Raw genomic sequence first — 13791 nt, 5'->3', positions numbered from 1 at the left:
TTAGTCCCTATCACCGTGGGGAGCACAGTGACAGGCAGGCAGGCAGGTGTGCGCTGGAGCAGCAGCTGAGAACTTACATCCGGGCAGCCGGCAGAGAGAGCATGACTGGGCCCGGTGTGGGCTTTTGAAACCTCAAAGCCCACCCCCAGTGAGTCACCTCCTCCCTCCAGGCCACCTGCTCCCTAAACATACAGTCCACCAACTGGGAACCAAACATTCAAATATATGAACCCATGGGGTCCATCCTCATTCAAACCACCCCAGTTCCTTAGCTGCCTCAACTATAAACTGAAACAAAAGGTCCCGCCACAGAGCACTGGTATGTGAACCGAATGGGATAATGCAGGTGTTGGTGGTCTCTGCCTTGAGTAGGCCCAGCACAAGAAAGACACTCTTCCTATCTGTTCAGCTACAGGAACATCCAAAATTTGGGGCTCGTGCTGGGAAGATCCTCAAACCGTCTGAGGCTGATGGAGCCCACTGTGACACTATCACCTCTGAGGAAAAGAGTCCAGCCTGGTTGACTGGTCCCTCCGCATCCCTAGGAGACCAGAGGGAGGACTCACAGGATGAGCGGAAATCACATGCTAGACTTTCCCATTCCACCAAAGGGATCTGGCCAAAGAAAGGAGAGGTGGGTGAGGAGGAAGGGCTGTGGGCAGCTGGCTGGAAGGTTGGACCAATGCGGCAGACAGCAGACGTATACAATACGCAATGTGTGATGGCCACCCACGGTCTACAACTCTGCACAGGGTTTGTATGCCCTCGGACATATGTAGACGGGGATAATCTTGAACTGCTGACTCTCCTGCCTCCACCTCTTAAATGCTGGGATTACAGGTGGACACCACCGCACAAGGGTGACAAACTTCTGTTCCTGATGTAGTGTCATAGGATCCTGACTAGAAGGCTCATTTGTGCGTGTGTGTGTGTGTGTGTGTGTGTGTGTGTGTGTGTGTGTGTGTGTACACACGTGTGTGCACGCGTGTGATAGCATGTGGAGGTCAGAGGACAACTTGCGGGGTCAGTCCTCTGTTCCTACCGTGTGGGTCATGGGGAATGGAACTCAGGTCATCTGGCTTGGCCGAAGTCATCTTTACCCACCGAGCTGTCTCTTCCGCCCTAGAAAGAGCCCTGAAGCCGGCCGGCTCTTGGCTTTGAGTCATGGTGCCTGCCCCCCACAAACACCAGCAAAAAGGAGCTCAAGAAGAAACATTTCAGAAGCGCTGTGTGGCCAGGTGGATGTGAAGGTGGGGCGGACAGGAGGCAGCTGGGTGCTTGCGTCCCAGGGACACGGGTCATCTGCTGACCCCAAGGCTCCTCCTCCTCCTCCTATTCCATTCAGACTTTTCCAGCCTCCAGAAAGTTACTGACACTTGGGTCCCCAGCTTGACCTGTCTGGGGGGTGGGGGGTGATATTTACACAGGCCGGGGAGCTAGAATCTCCAGCTGCCCTCACCCCTGCTTGCAGGAGCCTCCATGGCAGACCCCCTACATCTCTTCCCCTTCCTTGAATGACTGCTGGCCTTCGACTGCCCTAGGCAGGACAGAGCCAGCTGCTTCCTGGCATGCCTTTCTGCAGTCTTTGTGTGGTTCCTCGTGGGCTAGCTACTTCCATCTTTTGGGTCTCCTTAGAGGGATTTTCCTGGCAGCCAGATGAACCACCCAGGGCTGGGGCTATGACTCCGTTGGTACAGGGCTTGCTTCGCACTCAGGAAGCCCTGGGTTTGATCCCAACCCCTGAATCAAACTGGATGTGGCAGCTCGTGCCCGTAATCCCCGCACTCCATGAGCAGAGGCCGAGGGAGCTGCGTCACCCTGAAACGCACAGCAAGTTTGAGGCTAGCCGAGGCGACGGGAGACCCCGTTTCAAAAACAAGCTAGCAAATTAATAACGTACGGGAAACTGAATCAGGATGGTCATGTGTTCAAGACCAGCCTGGGCTACACAGCCAAACCCTGTCTGAAATAAAACAGAATAGGAAGGTAAGAAAGGAGAGGACGTAAATGAAGAAAAAGCCGCCTCCTAAAATCGCCTTCCGGTGTCTTCTCCTGTGTATTTCATGTTCACCGTCGCGCCCGAGCCGAGCGTTCCTCATCGCCCACCCCTGTGTTCTAGTCTATTTCAGGGTGTCCACACAGCGGTGTTTGCTTACTGAGGACACTTCCCCCTGGGTTAGTCCCTTCTCTCTGCCCTTTTCAGACCGTTCTCTTCCAGGTGGGGTGACGCTCAAACATGGGGACTTCCTGAAGATCTGTTTCAAGAGTAGCTGGAGCGTCAGGGAATCCAGCACTCGGGAGGCAGAGCCAGGTGGATCTCTGTGAGTTCGAGGCCAGCCTGTTCTACAGAGTGAGTTCCAGGAAAGGTGCAAAGCTACAGAGAAACCCTGTTTCTAAAAACAAAAACAAAAACAAAAAAAAAAAAAAAAAAAAGGAAAGAAAAGAAAAGAAAGAAAGAAGAAATCCAGTCATATGCAGCATGATCAGGGGACCTCCTGTGTCCCTGTTCCCAGTGAATATTCATACAGGAGACAGGACGGGCAATCTGTTGGAGATGTGGAGCCAGAGAAAAAGCAGTGGGAACCAAAAACTGAAAGCCAGCATCCTGAACCAGACCGTCAGTCCCAGATATACACAATAAGCCTATCGCTCACATCCCAGCCCTAGGACTCAGGGCAAGAGTGGAACCCAGGGCCTTGAGCATGTTGGGTAGTCCTCTACCATCGATTCCCTAATCGGGGCAGGATACTGGCAGGTCTTCTGGGAAACGCAGACTGCGCCAGAGGAAAATGGCTGCCGATAGGACTGATGGGGCTTCCCAGGGAGAGGAGTCCCCACGCACGGGGCTGTTGGGCCGTGAACCTGCACGGGTCGTTTCCACCTGGCTCTAGGTCTCTCCTCTCAGAGATTAACGGGCAGCAAAGAGGTACCCGACTGCTGGACTATCATGTTGTCCACATGATAGAAATCGGAGAAGCAGAAAACATGGAATCACAGGAAAGAGGAACACTGACCAAAGGGAAAAAAATGTCAAAGTCATAGCCTCAGAGAGAGAGAGGAATGAATGTATCCAAAGAACGTGAAGCCATTTAAAAAAAGAGAGGAAGAAAAATATAGCCAGAGAGTATGAAAACACTCAATAAATATTAAAAGAAAAAAGGTTATAACAATATACTGAGTCAACAATTGGGACATCACATGGAAACTGTGTCCCAGGAAACAGAACAAAGGCACATTTAACAAAAGAGAAGGAGAAAATGAGAGGATCCATCTGAAGAAAGCAGAATACAGATAATGTAAGTCACAGAAAGAATGGGCAGAGCCGGGTATGGGGGTACCTACACCTACACTTCTTCCCTCACTGAGGAGGCGGAGGCAGGAGGATCTGGAGTTCAACGTCATCTGTGACTACAAAGAGAGCTCATGAGACCCTCTTTCTTTCTTTCTTTTAAGATGGGGGGGGGGGGGTCTCTCTACATAGCCCTGGCTGTCCTGGAACTTGCAGAGATCCACATGCCTCTGCCCGCTAAGTGCTGGGATTAAAAGTGTGTGCCACCAGGTCCAACCTGAGAACCCTGATTCAAAAAAGAAAAGGACGGAAGGCTAATAAGACAGCTCAGAGAGAAAGGGTATGGACTGCCAAGCCCAGAGACAATAAAAAAATTAATCGCCTTTTATCCCAGCACTCAGGAGGCAGAGCCAGGCAGATCTCTGTGAGTTCAAGGCCAGCCTGGGCTACAGAGTGAGTTCCAGGAAAGGCGCAAAGCTACATAGAGAAACCCTGTTTCGAAAAAAACAAAATAAATAAATGGGATTTAAAAGTTAAGGAATGAACAGAGGAAAACAGTAATGGAGATATTTAAATAATTAAGTTCTTGGGATCAAGGAGCATAAACCGTAGAATAGAGGGGCTTACATGTCAGTGTGGGTCAGGTGGGCTTATTGGAGCACAGATTGCAGAGGCCAAACGCAGGAGTTTCTTTCCAGTGGGTACGGGCTTTGGGCCAGAGTTTTGTTTTCATAAGCTGCATTAGGGGAGGGGTTTGGGGAAGCTCACATGTGGAGATTAGAGAATCTCCTTCTGCCCTGTGCGTCCCGGGGATCACCGCAGGTCATCAGGCTCGGTAGCAAGGGTCTCTGCCTGCTGAGCCAGATCCGTGGCCCAAGAATCTGCATCTCTAACATGTTCCCACCGGCCATCTTGATGCTGCCGTCCTGAAGAGCACGGTTTGAGGACGAGAAGCCACCAAATGTCAAGACAGGTGAACGAAAAGCTGGGCTGTGTCAATGGCCTTTCACTATATTATAGATGAGAAGACAAAAATTCCCGCGTATGGGCATGGTGGCCCATTCATCTCAGCACTCAGAGGGCGGAGGCGGGTGTATCTCTGTGAGTTTGAGGCCAGCCTGGTCTACTAAGCAAGTTCTAGAACAATCAGGGATTCATAGTGAAATCCTGGCTCAATTAAAAAAAAAAAAATCTTAAAAGAAAGGGAGGAATAAAAGTAAGGGAGCAAGCCGGGTGGTGGTGGTGGCGGAGGCGGCAGCGGCGGCAGCGCACACCTTCAATCCCAGCACTCGGGAGGCAGAGGCAGGCGGATCTCTGTGAGTTCGAGGCCAGCCTGGGCTACAGAGCGAGATCCAGGACAGGCTCCAAAACTACACAGAGAAACCCTGTCTCAAAAAAACCAAAATAAATAAATAAGTAAAAGGAGGGGAATTGATGAATTCAAAGTCTCAAAAATAAGGAAATAACAAGAACTCAACTGCCAGAAGCTGAAAAAAATAAAGGAACAATGTCTTCAAAATTCTGAAGGAAAGTAATTTTCAACTTAAAATTCCTTACCCAGCCAAAACTATCACTCAAGTACAAGAATGGAATTTTAAATATGCAAAAATAATATTTAAATATTTAAAATATTCAGAAGTCTTATTTTTAAAAATGTTACCTCTTAGGCAGTCTTTCTCAGGGAGCTACTGGAGGATGTGCTTCGGTAAAACCAGAGAGGAAAACCAGCAAGAAGAAAACACAGAGTCCAAGAAAGGGGAAAAGAGATGCGTTTGTGAGGCCACTCGGCCCGGCGAGGTGGTTCACGTTAGTTAGCCTAGTATGTGTGAGGCCTTACGGTCCGGTCCGTCCACAGCAAGAGGAGGAGAGACCACGCAATTGTTCGGTCACGGCAATGAGAAGCCTAGAGAGACAGGTGAACCACAGGCCTACTAAGCAAGCCCAGAATAAGATTGCCAGGATGAAGAGTCCCGGGACACATGTCTGTGAGGGGAGGAAAACATGATAAAATTCCGACAGCTTTGGCCATATGTGGAATTGTGCTGAGGGCGGGTTTTGTTTTGTTTTTTTTTTTTTTTCCCAGAGCTGTTGAAGGATGTGGGAAGACAGAGCCAGATAGTCAGAGAAACCAAGCAAATACAAAATGAGACAACCGACTTGAAAAAAAAAAAAAATGAAAACAGTTGTAATGGGAAGGAGATGTAAACACAACACAAAGTCACATTAGAAAGGGAAATGTAACGGGGACACTAGCGTCGGGAGCTAACAATATTTAACAAAGTTGATGGAGCAATGACCGGGGAGTCATAGAGGGGATGGACAGAGAAGGAAGCCAGCAGAGACCCAAAGCCCCCCACCAACCACCACCAAAACAAGAAGGGAACAAATTAGAGACGAATCCGGAGTGGCAGCGCATAGATGATTCAAAAAACCAGCGAGGGAAACAGCTCAGAAATGAAAGGGGTGGTCCCCGGGGACAGGATCGGGGCCAGGAGAAAAGCGGGGGGATTTCTGATCCTGTCGGAAGCCTTTCGGCACTGTTTGGTTTTTAAGCTGCGAGCATGCTATTTTGATAAGATAAATATTAATTTTGTAAAGCGGCTGCGGGGCTGAAATCACAGCCTCCCCCCTGCCACATGCCTGCAGAATCCAGTGGAGTTGGGAGGGCGGGGATGTCCCCCTCATCCTCCATGGTGGGCACCTTGCCTCAACTTACCCTTTTCCCTCTAATGCCATTTGCCCCACCTCCTCCCATTCCAGGGGTGGCTGAACTATTTCAGTTCCCATGGCCCTGGGCTTCTTAAGAACCGCCTCTCTCTTTATCTTCCCCCATCCACTCTCACCCCAGCGGATGGGCTCTGGCTTCTCTTTCCCGCCTCAGGTAATACTTCCTTCCCAACCACCGCCTTTTCCCCCAGTCTCCTCTCCCCTTCCCTGCCTCCAGCTGTGTGGCCTTTAGCAGACAGGATAATAATCGCCCTCGGTTTACATCTACCGCAGAACTCTTGAAGTGCGAAGGGGCAAGATCCCTTAGAGGCCTGCTGCTCGGTGGAGTCCTGGATGAACGCACGTCTCGTTTTTTGTTTTTTTGTTTTCTCTAAGGGCTCCATACACATTCGAATGAGTGAATTAATGATTCTCCAAGAAACCACTCCCCTCTCGCCATGAGGTTTCCCCTCGCATTCCTCTGTCTATCCACCCTCCTTCCTGCAAGGTCGCGCTTCCCAGGCAAGTTGGCGGTGGGCTCTGGTCAACTCCCAAGCCATTCCCTAGTCTAGCCTCGAGCCCCCCCCCCCCCCGAGAGGAAGCCAGGCCCCCTTCCGCGACCAGGGTCAACTCCAGGGCAGGGTGTTTCTAAGTTTACATCCGAGTCGGTGGCCTGGGAGTTATCTGTCGGCCCATTCTGGACGGAAACCGATCGATCCTCCCGGATTCCTCGGTGTCCCCCCCCCCCTCCGTCCGTCCCGTCCCAAAAGACAGCTTTCAGAAAACCTCCAACCAGACTTAAAAACAGACGGTGCGGATTTAGACTTTGCTGGACAAGGAGAGACCGTGGCCCCGGCTACGCGGCGGGGTCTGTCCGGTTTTCTCACTTTGCCTGCCCATTCTGCAGGCCGAGGGCCTGGGTGCCAGCCCCTCCTCCGGGGGGTGGGGGTGGGCGTACCCTCCTGACTCCCACCGAGGTCCTGGAGCCGGAAAGAGACGCAGACACCGCCCCCCCCCCCCCCCCCGAGGACCCGCCGCAAGCGCAAGGGAGGGTTAAAAACCCAATCTGCCTCCCTGGACGCGCCAGAGGCCAGACCGAAGCTGACCCCTTGGGAGGTCGGGAAGTGGGGGTGGGGGGTGGTGATGGTGGTGAGGGACCAGATTCTGCATCACCGTGGGGCGTCAAGGCTGCCGGCCAGGTCAGGGGCGTCCTGCCTTTCCAACCCCACCCCACCCCACCCCATTGCACCACGTGACCTCAAAGAGCCGCCGGCCCGGCCGGCCCGGGCTTTGGAATGCAGCGACCAGAGCACAGAGAGGCCAGCGAGCCGCGAGGAGGGAGGGAGGGGGGGGGGTGGGGCGCAGAAGGGGCCCCTGCTATTCTTTCCCCACTGGGTAAGCTAAGGAGAAGCAGCTAAGGAGAAGGAGGAGGAGGATCGGTCTGGTCCAGGGAACCTGTAAATACTGGACTCCGGGGAAACTTGATCTGCCATCTGTGGCTTCCTTATTTAGGATCAGGCTAGGTCCCCCGTTGCTGGGGGCCCAGCTCACGTGGGCCTCCCAGAATCTGGCAGGGGAAGCCAGGCCTTTGCTTCCTGATGGGTGCCGATCAGCGGAGAGGAGTTGGGTGCACCCCCCCCCACACACACACACCAAATAGTCCAGCATTTAGCTCACACTGACTGCCTCTGTCTGCCCCCATACTGAATGAAGTGTGTCAGGGTGGCATGTCTGTCCTGCCCTGGCTTTCCCCCGGCCTACGTGCCCTTTTCTGAATGCTTGGGCACAGCCTCAGTTGGTTTGAGCCTAGATACAGAAATCCGATGGAGACCCGATTCTGGGGCCACTGGCACCACCACACCTAGGTGGCAGGCAGGGTTGTTGCTGGCATGCTCAGATCTGGGGCTCTGGGTTCTTCTGGTCCCGGGTGGGAAAGCAGCCTCCCCGCCAGTCTGAGGGGAGCATAGGAAACAAGATAGCTCTTGAACTTTCAGCTGCTGTGGGCCAGTACCTAAGTCACGCAGCGACCTGGGGGGATTTGCAGGGCTGGCATTTGGACCTTATCTACGGTGAGGGGGTACCACGAAGAGAGGAGGGCCTCCAGGCAGACAGACATTCCCTCGCTAAAGTATGGAGGTGCAGGGTGCCCCAGGCCCCGGGGGGTTCCAGGAATGTAAGAAAGTGGAGGGGATGAGGTAGGGGAAGCCACGTGGGTGGGTGGGTGGGGGCTCGTGGGCCCCGCCAAGCCTTTGAGCAGCTTCATCCCGGAAGCCTCGGGTGAACTGCTGCACCACTCCATGTAGACAGCATCAGATTTGCGTCCGGGAGAGCAGGATGGATTTGGATTTGGGACTGAGAGTGAAAACGGCTGAAGAGGCACCTGCTGCCAGCCTCCCCTGACAGAAGAGCAGCGTGAATGGAAGAGGAGGGGCCGCCAGTGTTGGGGACTCACCGTAGGTGGGTGTGAGCGGAGCCGGGCGGATTGCTGTGAACGGGGTGACTTAGGTCTCGGGTGTGAGGGCTCCCCCCCCCCCCCCCCCCCCCCCCCCCCCCCGCTGATGAACAGGTTGATGAAGTGGTTTTGTTATTAGTGGTGTTTCAGGGCCCCACACTTCACCGATTCTCTGACTAAATCCTCACTACCAGCCATGAGGGAAGCTTGTGTTATCTTTCCAGGAGGGGCTGAGTGATGGGCCTCTGTCGTGGCCCAGCATGCACCATCCAGAATCAGAAGGCCCTGGGCACTTGCTTTCCCAGGCACACTGCAGGGGAGCCATGCTCTCTACACCAGCTCCACCCCCGCCCCCTCCCATGTGTCTGATTTCCCCAACCTCCTGTCTCCCTCCCTCTACCTCACTTTGGCACAAGCCTTAGGACTGGAGGACACAGGGCTGTGCATCCCTGGTGTTGAGGACTCACCAACAACACAAAACAGAATGGAGACTTGGGGGACAGATGACACACACAACCACACACACACACACACACACACACACACACACACCCCTAAAAAACCAGCTAGCTCTGAGGTTAAAGTAATAACCATGGCCAGTCCTGGTGATCTTTAACCCCAGCACTAGGGGGCAGAGGCAGGTGGATCTCTGTGAGTTCCAGGTTGGCCAGGGCTACACAGTGAGACCTCGTCTCCAAAACAAATAAAAACAAACAAAAAACCCAATAAAAATAAATAAATGAGCAAAATAACAAAAAAAAAAATGGGGCTAAGGTATAGGTCAGTGGTAAAGTGTTTGCCTAAGCATGTACCAAGTCCTGAGTGTGATCCTCAGCAACACATAAACTGGCTGTGTCGGTATGCATTTGGAATTCCAGAACTTGGGAGATGGAAGAATCAGTGTCGTCCATGGCTGGAGAGATGGTAAAGGACCTACTGTGTGAGTGTGAGGATCTGAGTTCCTACCTCCAGTGTTCACAGACACGTTAGATGTGGTGTGCCGGCAGGGAGAAGGGGCGGGGGGGGGGGGGGGGGCAGAGGCAGGCTGATTCACCCTGGAGCTCACTGGTGGCCACCCTACCCGGACTGATTTGCTCCGTGTTCAATACTAGACAACAGCCCCCCCCCACTCCCCCTCCCCCCAGTCTCAAAAATAAGATGATTGAGTGACTGAGAAAGACACCTACCTGGGATTGTCCTTTCTGGTCTACACACACACACACACACACACACACACACACACACACACACACACACGAACGAAGTTCAAGGTCATCTTGAGTCACCCTTGTGAGTTTGAGGACAACCTGGGATACAGGAAAGACTGTCTCCTAATGTAATAATTCTGGTCTAGATTGGGCTGGGCTCAGCAGTTAAGAGCACTTGGCTGCTCTTCCAGAGGTCCTGAGTTCAATTTCCAGCTCTTTAAAATAAGCAAATAAAACATTTCAGTGACTTCAGAGAGGGACGTGGAAGGTCTCTGTTGGCCTTCCTGCTTGCTTTTTATAGAAGGGCATCGTAAGCATGTAGGTCCAGAGGAGGCTCCCAGCCCCTTCCAGCTCTGCCTCCCTTGGTTCAGTCTTGGCCCAGGAACACCTACAGGATCTCAATCGCTTTAGAAGACAAGACAGCCGCTCCATGTGAGCCCCCCTCCGCCCCCACCCCCCCATCCCTCTGTTCCAGTATTGGGGGAAGTACCTCTGTTTCCAAGCTGCTTCTCAATAGCATGCGGGGTCCAGAGTCAGGGAAGGAAAATGGAGCAGGTGGGTGACCAGGAGAGAGTCAACAGGCCCCCTCTTGAGAGGGTATTTGGGGCTAGGGGGTCCAGCTTCACTTCTCACTTTGTGTGTGTGTGGGGGGGGGGGGCGCTGCCTGACTATATGTCTGTGTATCACTCACACACAGTGCCCCGGAGACCAGAAGAGGAGGCCATGGGGGCCCCTGGCTCTGGAGTTACGGATGGTTATGAACACCCCACATGTGCTGGGAATCAAACCCTGGTCCTCAGCGAGAACAAGCGCTCATACCGCTGAGCCATCTTCTCCAGCCCCCACCGGTCACTCTTGAACTAAGTGAAAGTTACACCCTGGGCATCTGGTCCGGGGTTTGAAGGCCGGAGATTATTTGTAAGGCTGTTAGACACACGTTAGAACGCCCACTTGCCTCCCACCTCCCCCACCATGGTAACTGAGAAAAGAGGCCCGTCACTGAAACCCTGAAGGGCCTTCTGGAGTGGAACTGTATGAGCAGAAGGGTACCCGAACTTTCTGTCTCTCGGTTTGGGTGTTCCAGTGAGGCTACCACTACCTTTCTAGACTCATGGGTAGATGAGTCCCGGTAGACTCGCGTCTCTCAGGGGCCTTCCCTCATCCACCTCCTCCCTCCCTGCTGTGTGCACACTCTGTGCCCCCGCCAGGCTTTGTTTGGTTTGCTTCACTAGTTATCCATGAACTTCCCTTAACTTCTGAGCAAGGAGTGCTTGAGCCCTCCTCCTCTGCATCTTTCAGAGATGTCCAGACCTCAATACATAGAAGACACGGATCAGGGCCTCCATTTAGAGACCACCTCGAAAGAGGAAACAGAAGCCACGCACGCAAAGAGACATAGTTGTAATCCCACGATTCAGGGGGCCGAGGCAGGAGAATCAACGTAGGTTCAAGGCCAACGAGGGGTAACGGCAACACCCTACTTTAAAAAACAAAACTCAAAGACATGGAAGGCAACACACGCGATAGAACATACCAGACTGTATTCACATGCCAAGGACGAGTCGTCTCACGATGCATGTATCACCGTCGTCTCACATGCATTTCTGGCTGAGCCACTGCACCCCTGGGCAAAAGAACACTGACTGACACTTGGCGTCGACACATGGGGCAAAGGTACCTCTTGTTCTGTCAGGATTATACACAGGAGAGCCAATAATGAACTGGACAGTTCCCAGTCTCTGGGGGCCTTTTAATTGGCAAGCAGTTCCTAAATAAGGTGTGTGGAGGGACTTGAACTCATGACACCCCTGTCCCCCCTGCCTCGGTTTCCCCAGGGCTGGGACTACTGGTGTATGCCACCATACCCCACTGTGGCTGCTTCTTCCTAAGCTGTGAGACCTCAGATGAATCAATTAACCTTTCCAGACCACACTGCTGCTTCTTCTGTAAGATGAACATATCTATTCTGCTAACCTTGAAAAAAAAAATCAAGTGAGTCAGATGCTATATCTGGAAGTACTTTGTAAATATAAGGGGGGAGAGACTGTATCTATGGACGAGGAAATGAACAGGAGAGGTTTCATCCAACGTCACGGAAGAGCAGGTCTTCCCGAGCACTCAGTCCTACCTGAACTGTTCCCCCTGCCACGGAACTACCTCACAAGAGGACAGGGCCAAAGTCCAACAAGGTCCCTTAGCAACCCATTAAGGTTCACTTTACCAAGCCTATTGTCTCAACGGTGGGAGGCAGATATGTCAGAACTCCCCCGGCAAATATGTCAGAATTCTTTTCCGTTAATGAATTAGAGTCTACCCAAACCCAGACGTTTGGAGTTACATAAGCATCATTCAGAGCTTCTGTAACAGCGGCTTTCACTTTGGAAAAAACAGCATTTTCATTAAAATGGTGTTATGTAAAAAAAGTGTTTTTTTTTTTGTGTGTGTCGGAACAGGCAAGCATGCCCGCTTAAGGAACACAGGTGTGTACGTATCACGATGATGGTGCCTTGTAGGTTTTGACTTCCTTGGACAAGATTGAGACAAATGTCAGGCTCTGAGAAGTAGGGTAGGGAGGCCACACCAGCCGCTCCCGTCCCCCCACGAACTAAGGTCTTGGGCCTTGCTTAGCAGGATGAGTTCCACTGAAGTTCACAGGAAGTAACTTCCGTCATCCATTGTAATCTGACTGCGTTATCAGTCTCATCAGCCCCGACCCGGGCAGATCCCTTTCTCCCAAGGCACCTCATGGAGGACAGATCACCAAAAAGCACTTGAAATGGGGCCACAAGATGGCCCAGCCAGTAAGAGCGCTCCCCATGAAAGCCTCCAAGAGTTTGATCTCCAGAGCCCACTGTGAAGGTCTGGAAAGACGTCCTCACACCGCCTCTAGCGCAGTGGGGCACACACACAGCACACAATCCTTCTTCTTCTTTTTTTTTTTTTCTTTTTGGTCTTTTGAGACAGGTTTCTCTGTGTAGCTTTGTGCCTTTCCTGGATCTCCCTCTGTAGCCCAGGCTGGCCTCGAACTCACAGAGATCCGCCTGCCTCTGCCTCCCGAGTGCTGGGATTAAAAGCGTGCGCCATCAACACCTTGATATGGAGCCGCTCCCCCTAGAAGGCAAGTGGACACCGTTCCCGTGAAACCTGGAGCCGTTTGAGAGTTCAAACCCAGGCCTGGGGCCTTAAAGACTGAGGAAGGGCTGCCTGGGTCCACTAGAGTCTCCTCCATCCTCCTCACAAGGAGGATGGAGCTACGGGGTGGTGGTGGGGAGCTGGGCCAGGAGGATGGGATGGCAGGTTTGGGAGTGGCTGGCACCCAAGGTGGCCGGCCTTGCCCATAAAGTGTCCTTTCCAGTGTGGAGGTCACCCAGTCTCGAGGTCAACTCCGCGTCCTGCACTCTGGAGTCCTGGTTTCGGCCCCTGCAACACTTCCTTTCCAAGATTCATGAGCTGTATTCTTATGTAAGGCCCCTGGGTTCTAAGCAGGAAACACCATAACTGACTCGAACCCAGGTCTGGCTGGCTGGCTGGCTTCTCCATTCGCCCCGGTTTCAGAGGGCGGAACCACTGAGCCGCTCCCCGGAGTCTGGAGCCCAGAAACACCAGCACCCTGGCACCGAACAGGGAGAGCGGAGCCGCTGGAGCGGCCTTTTAAGTAGTTGGGAAGGGGGTGTGGCCGAGAGGACCGGGGGGCGGCGGCCCAGGCGGCGGGGCGGGGCCCGGGGGGCGGGGCCGCGGCGGCTGGAATGTTGTTGGGTCCTCGCACCGCATAGTAAGGAGGGGCCACGCCCCCTTTCTGCGGGAGGGCCAATCGGAGCGCCGGAGCGGTTTCAAGTCTCCCCCGCCAGCCTGCCCGCCCGCCACCCCACCCCCCTCGGGGGGGGGGATTCGCTTTTTCCGTAACAAAATAGCAAACCTCGGCCAGGTCCGCAGCCCCCGCCGCCCGCTCGGGGAGGGTCCCGGGGCCTAGGACGCGGGCCGGGAGCGGGGCGCGCCGGCCGGCGGCGGAGAGGCCGGGTCCGGCGCGGGGAGGAGCGCGGGGGTGGGCGCCGCAGCCGCGGGTTGTTTATCTGGAGTACGGAGGGGAGGGGGGAGCCTGGAAACCGCCCCGTGTCCCATTTCCTCCTCTTGTTTTC

The 13791-nt window shown here is 53.5% G+C and overlaps 1 long non-coding RNA gene across 1 annotated transcript; it reads right to left on the bottom strand.

Annotated features, from left to right (window-relative positions):
- Nucleotides 1-11179: 11179 nt before the first annotated feature.
- LOC121823733 (uncharacterized) lies at nt 11180-13620 on the bottom strand. The gene is made up of 2 exons (XR_006065283.2): nt 11521-13620; nt 11180-11341 (listed from the first exon to the last, which is right to left on the bottom strand). It is a non-coding gene; the product is annotated as an uncharacterized LOC121823733 (long non-coding RNA).
- Between the last annotated feature and the right edge of the window lie 171 nt (nt 13621-13791).

This window comes from Peromyscus maniculatus, chromosome 18 (assembly GCF_049852395.1).
Source record: "Peromyscus maniculatus bairdii isolate BWxNUB_F1_BW_parent chromosome 18, HU_Pman_BW_mat_3.1, whole genome shotgun sequence".
NCBI classification, from domain to species: Eukaryota; Metazoa; Chordata; class Mammalia; order Rodentia; family Cricetidae; genus Peromyscus; species Peromyscus maniculatus.
Note: the sequence above shows the minus strand (reverse complement) of the source record. Positions and strands in the feature narration are given on the sequence as shown.